At 30.6% G+C, this 9,116-nt stretch overlaps 1 protein-coding gene across 1 annotated transcript in view; it reads left to right on the top strand.

Annotated features, from left to right (window-relative positions):
* The first annotated feature begins 2,868 nt into the window (after positions 1–2,868).
* The window catches only part of LOC118193238 (uncharacterized), a 275,294-nt gene continuing 269,046 nt past the window's right edge, over positions 2,869–9,116 (top strand). Inside the window, exon 1 of the mRNA XM_085824224.1 lies at positions 2,869–3,080. The gene's annotated coding sequence lies outside the window, so the exon portion shown is untranslated. The remainder of the gene's footprint in view (positions 3,081–9,116) is intronic.

Below are 9,116 nucleotides of genomic sequence, written 5' to 3'. Positions count from 1 at the left end.
GAACACTATATTTAATAAATAAAGGTAACACACAAAAGGTTAAAAGAAGTTCCTTTGGCTGTAATGTAAAATCTAAAAGCTAAATTGAATTCTAAATTCAAGTCGACTACTCAATGTATTTGCTGGATGGGTTCTTACATTTTTATTATTTAAATTTCTCAGATTTTAAATCGTTTTTCTTAACTCTTCCATATGATCTGACTAGCTGATCCCCGCCCGCTTTGCTGGGAACACTATCTATTTGAATGTGAATCTAGACTTCTTATATGGACGAAACGTCCATTATTACGAACGTTATTTAACGTAGTGGGATCCCCAGTAGGCCTACACCACGAAAAATTGCCAATATAAAACTAAGGTTTATATATATTTAACTGCTATCATAAGTTTCATGAAAATAGATGTTATTATCTTCGTTATCAAATTTTTTAGATTATAATTATTTGTCTTTGATTTTTTATGTACGGCAATTTTTATAAATAACAACAACATTTTTATTGTTCATCACAATAATTTATTTCTCTTAATAATAAATTAATTTTTATGAAATGTATTATAACAGTTAAATATAAATGTTATTATTAACCTTATCATTTAAATGTTGTTATTGGATAGATGCAAGTTATTTAATAATTTAATAAATTTAGAGGAAAATCCATTCATTGGCAACATTGAATTTCATATCCATTTTGACAACAATAAAAGAAAATTCTGCACTTGGGTCAGAAAACCAAATGTATGAGAAACTTCTATTGTATAGCAAAAATCTATTTTGGACAGAATTTACGTAAAATCCGTTCTTAATGCGCGTCTACTTTGTGGAATGAGTAAATATGCAAAATTTCAAGTCAATCGGGTGTATAGTTTCGTTCGGAGATCTCGAGATAAGTCAGTGGTATTTCACTTATATATATATGTAATGTACCAGCTTTAGGCCTAGCTTAAATTATCAGACGATAAGTTTAAAAAAAAGGATTCATTTATTATTTATTATTCAGGAGAAATAGCAGTTACAAAATCAGATATCCTGAGTAAATAAAACGAATTACTAATAACTTTTTGTATGAAGTTTACTGCATCGTGACATTTAAGAAAATGCTCCGATATTCTTTAGCGAGTCTTTTTATAGCCTCTGGAAAGGCGGAGCTTCCAAGAAATGACGTCAGCCTCGTCAGCCAATCCAGTTCGCTTGAAATACTTCCAGAACATTTTATACCTGTACGTGTAGAAAAGGCGGGGAAAACAACTTGACTACGGGGCTGTGGAATTTAATTCCACGTACTTTCAAATAAGAGAACGTCGCCATTAAAAATGAAAAGAACATACAGTTAGAATTTTAAGTGTATTCTTGACTATGGAATTTTATTATTACAAATATATATAGAGAGATTATAAAATTCGTTTATAGCGCACGTTCATAGTTTTGATTTTAGGATACGATTAGAAACAACCAAGTAGTTATTCTAAATTTTAAACTGATATTATTTTAATTTCTGTACTTGTAACCTAAAACATGTAAAGAAAATCGGAAGTCCCAGAATGTCTCTAAAGGGTTGTTTTATTTTCCAGTCAGTTTGTTAAGCAGCATTAGATTTTTCTGACTGTAATGTGTTATTTATAATGCAGTGGAAGTTCGATCTTGTCAATCGCGTGTGATGCATATTTAAGAGCATATTTGTGTGATGCATATTTATTTTATTGCCGCCAGGCCACACCATGTATACATTTACAACATCCATGTCTTCTCAGGGATTCGAAGGTGGGTCCTTCCGTACCGTAGTAAGCTTCCCTAACCACTAAACCATTCTGCGCGACCTATATGTGCTTCCAATCACACACACATTTTTTTTCCCCCGAAGAGAAGATAATATATGTAGTATTTTGGTAAAGATTAATTGCGACACTAGGACATGATTTTGAATAAGAGCATGCTATGCAAATATGTTACCATTTCACCTTTTTCAATCATTCTATTCATCCAGGTCATATCTGAATGCCGTAGAGTTTTTCTGAAAAAAAAAAAAAAAAAAAAAAATCAACACCAGTTTTGATGAAACAATAGCTGAAATGAATGAGTTATCCCTTTAAAATAAAAAGTAGAAATAAATAAATAAATAAATAAATAAATAAATTTTTATTTATTAATATTCCCGTATGAGAATATTGGCCGGTAAAATGTTAGTCTAAGAATCTTGTTTACAACGGAGATATCTCAGCTGTTGTAAGAGATAAAAATCTAATCTCTTTATGATTAATTTACAATAATCAGAATAAAATAAAACTCAAGTAATTATCTCGTTGATTAATACGAAGCTTTGTCTATTATTATTATTATTATTATTATTATGGCAACATCTTGGATGTTAATTTGCGGTGCTTAAACATCTTGGATGTTAATTTGCGGTGCTTGAAGCTATGATACTTAAAATGATATCTGAAACATCCGAGCCATTTTCATTATAACTTCATAAGAAATGCGCTGCACATAGTGTGTTCAATAATATTTTACTGTTTCTCACGCAATGCAATTCAGTTTTTCAGCCTACGCATTTGCATAAGCAAATTGTTTGCCATTAGAAAATGTCACTCAACGAGACTAAGCACATTCCACCTAATAAAAATCTCATTTCTTTTCACAAATTATTCTCTATCTCCCATATACGTAACGATTAAATAATTTATTTTGTTCGAACTCCGGTTCGATAATTCCAGGCAGCCGAGAATTCCCAAATCATCGTTCATGCGTAACCGGTATAATGGACGTTCGGTTACAACAAAAGCGCTACCTGGCGTTTGTTTTACGAGTTTTCTTCTCACCGCTCTGGAAGAAGCGCCATCTGGCGCCGACCGAGCGGTTCGCTTGAATGGGGAAGAAGTAGCAGACGACGTCCACTAGCGACGTTAAGCGGTCAGTTTTTACAAATTCTCTCAGACCATGTGGTTGCAACATGCATTGTGGATGGTGTGAAAGAACTGTATTGTTAAGCAGAGCTCCGTTTGTGCCTTCAGATATTTGGATATCAGAATAAAATCTAACTGAAGTAAAAAAAAAAAAAAAAAAAAAAAACATATTTGTTAAGGTAAGACAAATTTTTAATTTATTTTGAAGAAAATTCTGTTATTAGTGTTTAACATTAAATTCAGAAATACCTTTTATTTTGAAGAACTAGACTTAATTTTCCAAGATGGCAAGAGAAGCAGAATGCATTTTATGCTTTATTTTTGTTAATTAACTATTACCGGAACTTAATTAAAGAAAATTTTCGTGGTATCACTAACAGAATGTAATATGAAGTACCAAAAGTTTATATTTCAGATAAAAACAACTTCTGTTTTCCTCTATTATTTAATTGTTAATTACTACATGTATTATTTAAAGCTTAATATTTAATTAAAATTTAACTTCTTGGTGATAATTAATTATTTCCATGGGTTATTTGGAAAAAAAATTAACATTTTTTAGAGATAGATTCTAAATAATTTACTTGCACAGAGAAGCGCGTAAGATGACTATTTATGATTTCAGATGATTTGGGTCTCTTGTGGAGATCGTCGCCTCGGAGAACACGAAAATTGATGGCGTTGAATTGTTTAATTATATTCTCAGTATATATATTTCAGTGTAATCCTACTGTAGAAATATTAGCCACTTTCAGCAGTCGTTATCTTAGGGAAGTGGTCGTCATGGCAGGTTTGACTATAACTGGTGTACAACTTTTGTTTTATTGACTATCATGGTATGTAAAATATTAAATATGGTCCATAAGGACTATCTTGAATGTGATAAGTGTAGTGTGAGGATATTTTTAGGTATAATAAAAAATATAATTAAAAAATAATTAAATTAAATTAAATTATTTAAAAATCGTAAATTTTCTTATATAGCTAAAATAACATAAGTAAAATAAAAACATTATATAGAGCACGAAAAAAATTAATTTTTGATGTTTTCAATGGGATCAAATATTTACATTTTAAATTCCAGTATTTTCATTCTTAGAGAACAAGAATCGTGATAATTTATCTTTTGGTAGTGCATAATATTTGAGCAAGAGTTAATATTTTATCGCCAGAATTTATATAAACTAGAAAAGTTTTCTTTTAAGTTTAAAAACTGCCCGAAAATTGCGTATTCCAATTTCAAATGCTTATCTGTTAACTGAAAGAAGCAATTTATTTGTGCTGCTATTGAAACACGATTTTTCTTCTGTATAAATTTTCAGATGCATTTAAAATTAATTAAAACTTAAAAGAAAATGCGTAATTTTTCGATGAAGTTTGCTTAATATTTTATTTTATTTTATACAGCGCAGTACATGATATTTAATCTTACTGTAGCAGTGTAATTTAATCTTATTGTAGCTGCGAAATGTAATACAAAATTCAAGTTTTCATCGCTAGTGAATGTGATTAAAAATCAGCCTGTTTCGTCCAAAAATCATTTAATAATTATGTTTAATTATTAAATTCGTAATTAATTATCATTTAACGATTTCTTTACAAGAAACAATTAAAAGTGACAGATTGACAAGTGTTGTTATTGCCTATCCTAACTTATAAAATTAACTACATAGGACGGATTTCATAAATAACCATAAATGGATGCATTTGAGTTTGATTGCATATTTAAACAAAAGTGGTTCAGTACATCTTGTTCAGATGTATATTGATTCTGAGGGAGAGCCCTCAGAGAAGTGAAACCGGAGAATCTCGAACCTCTTTTCAGTTACCAGCAGCCTCTCAACAGGACTTTCAAACTGGTGGATGTTCAATGCCTCTAACCCGAAAAGATGTCCTTGTTGTTTTTCGTCTTCCAGCTTGGACACTTTTATTGGAATTAATATCTTTTGACCACCATGCAGATGGTTCTGCCAAGTGCAGCAAAGGAAGTTAAAAATTTATGAGAATGGATCTTTCAAAAAATTAATTTAAAATGCAAGTTAGAGATTTAAGGGATGGCAGGAAAGACTGCAACTCAGAAAAGCATACAGATTTCTATAGATCAGACATATTGTATTCCATTTTTCGGTTTCTAAAGTTTTTCCTGGATTTCGCAACGCTATATATTCATGTAAAATGCAAATGTATTAAATTAGTATTAAGTGGTAAATATAAGAAAAATGCGATATAAGGTATTTCTTCCGCCTTCTTAGCGAGCCTTCGTAGTGTAGTGGTCTGCATGCTCAGCGCGTAATTGAAAGGTCCCCTGTTCGATTCCCGGCGAAGGAATTGCGTATTTTTCGTCTTGCCTTTTTCCAAAAAATATCTAATGTCTCTACAGTGATATAAGAGCTGTAGTAGATTTACAGCCTATAATCCAAAACTTCTAGCTATAGAACAAATCACGCTAATTTACAACTGGATCGTTCGCCCTGAGACAGTAACCCAGAGTCTCGTACCCTTCTTCTATTGCTCCTAATTGCTGTGTAAGATCAACGTATTGGAAGATTTTGTAGCTCTTATTCAGTAACATGAAAAACAGTAATTCATGTCCATGCCATCGTCGAGATTGACGTTTCCAGTAACCGATCTGGCTGCCACGTTCTAAAAGGTTTTGTTAACTGTGAGCTGAAGATGAAAGGAAACCGAGTTGACGAAGTTCAAGTAGAAATCAGGAACTAAAAACGAAAGGCTTTTAATGGTGAATTAGGAACATGCTCATATGCACAATTCAAGACCTCAGATTAGAGGCTGATAGAAAGAAGTCTTTGGGAGGAAGATAAAGATTACTGACCACAGGGTTATCGATAATCCTGTGAAACATTTTAAAAATTCATAATAACTAGAATGCGTAACAGATACCATATTTCATTACACTGAAATAGAAGAAAAGTCATTAAGTTTTTTCTTATGTATTTCCCAGATGCTCAATATGTACACGTTGGTGGCACAATAGACTTCGTTCTGTCTACAAGCGTGGCACTGCATGGCAACCAGGAACGCAGTTGTGGTGGTACAGTTGCACCATTACTGCTGATTAGCGGGCAGTGCAAGCGCAGAAACAATATCCTTGAAAAACAAAGGAAAATTCATACCGGAATTTATACCAAGATTTCTTCTGGTAGTCATCGCTTTTAAGTGTCATGTTCTCGTCCTGCACGCCCTATCCATTTTAGTGGCATGCTTTGATTATGATATTCTCGGAAATGGTCTGAACCTTTGTGGTAAATTTTGCTGAGCTACTGTTGAAAATGGTCTCGATAATGATTTTTGAGAAAGTGAGTCGGACGACTGTTTTATTGAAACAGATAATTATCAATTGTGGCCATGTGCCATCTTTTCAATATTTTATAAGAAATTTTCCTCTGCCGCATCAGTAAAGATGAGCACTTTGAATGTTTATGAAATATGAAAAGAAAATTTAATGAGTTTATTTCAGTACGCTTAAACTAGGTACCGCCCGTGCAGTTTATTTGTTATGAATTTTTAAAATGTTTCAACAAGGGCTATGAATAACTCAGTAAACTGATTTAAAAAAAATTGTTTTGGATCCTCATCTTAAATGAAAACTGCTAAAGAGAAATTTTTTTTAACGCTGTATGCATAGGGATACGAAAAGATAATGGCAGGTTATATTTATTGTAGTCACCTGATTGTCCCCCTACATTTGTTCAAGGTACAAAAAAGGATTTAATGAAAATATTTTCAACGCTAGAGACAGGAACAATTTGCAAATTCAGTATTTAATTTTTTATATGACGTTCGAAAAGTAAAAGTCTGTATAATAAAATAGCAAATTGCAAGTTAACTGTAAAAATGAAATTTAAAATGACGAAAAGCTACGTAGATAAATTCTTTTATGTAAAATAAAAGAAATAATTCGAGTAAAATTTATTAGATTCAATTAATGGTATAAAAAAATTAAAATCCTATAGACTAAAATAATTGATATAAATAAATATAATTCTTTTAACGCATAATAATTTATTGCCTCAAAAGGAAATGAATGGAATAATTCCTTAATTTAAAAGTGTTTGAAATATTGTATGCTGAATTGTAACTTCGCTTTTGGTTGAAATAAAGAATATGTAGTAATTAGAAATTTAATTTATTTCTTGAAAAAGAGGGAAATGAAGGAAATTCAAGAGGGAATGAAAGGAAATTCTTGTTACAAATTTTAGGCTTTCAAAGTAAAAAAAGATATCACATCGTTTTTATTAAAAAATAAATAAATGAAATTAAAAAAGGGAGAATATTTTATTCGAAAAGTTAAATTTATGATGCTATTTAGAAGCGGAATTTGCGGAGAAAATTTCTGGAATAATTATTTAGGAGAAGCAATTACTGAAATTGCGAACATAAAGGAAAAAACACGTTTAAAGATATATGTTATATGGATGAAAATATTCCTGCATCGACAAAATAAATATTTGTCAAGTAAAAAATTGTCTTCCGTTGTCACAAATATTTAATTTGTTTAGCAAAGAGAATTTTTCTTGTATATACTTTTATTTGAGAAGTGAATTGTGCTTTTTCTACTTTTAAGGAACCTTTCATTAATTATACCTTTCATAAATGTTTACGACAATCACATGATATATTGGTCTTTTGAACAAGATTCGAAAATGCTGTTGCCAAAAGAAAGAGATTTCCAAGAAAATGAATAAAGTATCTCCTAAGCTCTTATAATAGTTTGATGCATGATATACAATGTAGAAAGGAGAAGCATTTCATTTTCATGATTCTGTACTTACATTAGAAATATAAAACTTTCCCCGTAATTTGCTGCATATTCCAAACCTTCAGTTTAAAAGCCTTTACAGATATTATACAGTGACTGTAATATTTATGCGGTAAATTGTGACTGGGATATTTATTATAATTGGCAAGCAAAATGTAAAAGAATTTTTTTTTTTGTGTGTGTGTGGATTAGATATTTTAGTTTGTATTTCGAAATCATATTTTAATTTATTTTAACTAGCCATTAGATTTTTTTCATTTTGTGATAAAATTAAAAATACGACTTTTTGTATTTCTTAGTTAATGAGTAATAAAAAAAATATAGTGACTTAAAACGTTTCCTGGAATAGTCAACACACTCCTGGGTCTCGCTTTTTCTTTCGGCTTTCTGGAAAGCCAATAATTTATATCTGATTAAAAGATGAATATGTCTGTATAAATTTTAGAGCATTTTATTGCAATTAAAAATTGTATTTTTGTAATATTTTAATCATCCTAAATTTTGCGGCTCCTATTTTTATTTTCAGCAGTTTCAAGACTGCGAAATTTCATCGCCGTCTTACTTTTTCTCTTTTTTATTACGACCTAAGACAATATTTTATGATTATTAAATTCTTTTTTTTTTTTTTTTTTTTTTTTTTTTTTTTTTTTTTTTTTTGGTACAATGAATTTGATGAATTTTCTTCTTCACAGTATTTTCTTAGTTATTTTTAGCCCGAAGGGAAATTTACGTAGAAGTGTTGCTAATTTCGTCTTGGCATTTTGCGTAATCCACTATAAAACGGGTGTTTCACTTTTCAGATCGTTACCACCAAATATTAGAGCTCCACATTATATTTAAAGAAATTAAATAATGAAGATTCTGCATGAATGTATGTATGTTTCTCATATTGTAAAAAAAAACAGCAGTGCCTAGAGACATTAAATTTTGAATAACGTAGTTCTCCACTCAAATATGAGCATCTGGAAGCTCATATTTGGAGTTTGTTTTATGATCTATTTCATATTTTGTAAACCTTTAATGAATTTTCGATTAACAAACTCAACGATTTTAAAGCGAGAAGTGGCAACACTGGTACGAAAAAAATATCTTTAGCGCTCGGAAATTCTGAAAGCATGCTCTTTTTAAATATTTTTGATACTGCTGGAAAAACACTGGTATGTTATTTCAGAAAAAGTCCGATTTTGTGTTAAAATACATATGTTAGAATAATGCAGTTTTTAAATCTGATATATATCCCAAGTCACGATTTCTAGACAAGGAAAATGCAAGTTAAATTTCGACAATCGGTCCAGTAGGACGGGAGATATAGAACTGTCTCATTTTTTTGTGTGCGTGCAAGGTGTACGTACAGATGTCACAAAAAATCTCTTCTGACCATTTTAAATGCATTTTACAATCCGTTTTGGGAAAAAAGTCTTTTATTGTGTCCGTA

Source organism: Stegodyphus dumicola, chromosome 9, assembly GCF_044657685.1.
Source record: "Stegodyphus dumicola isolate Sdum_Otavi_A_Nest chromosome 9, ASM4465768v1".
NCBI classification, from domain to species: Eukaryota; Metazoa; Arthropoda; class Arachnida; order Araneae; family Eresidae; genus Stegodyphus; species Stegodyphus dumicola.
This window is presented reverse-complemented; position numbering and strand designations above follow the sequence as displayed.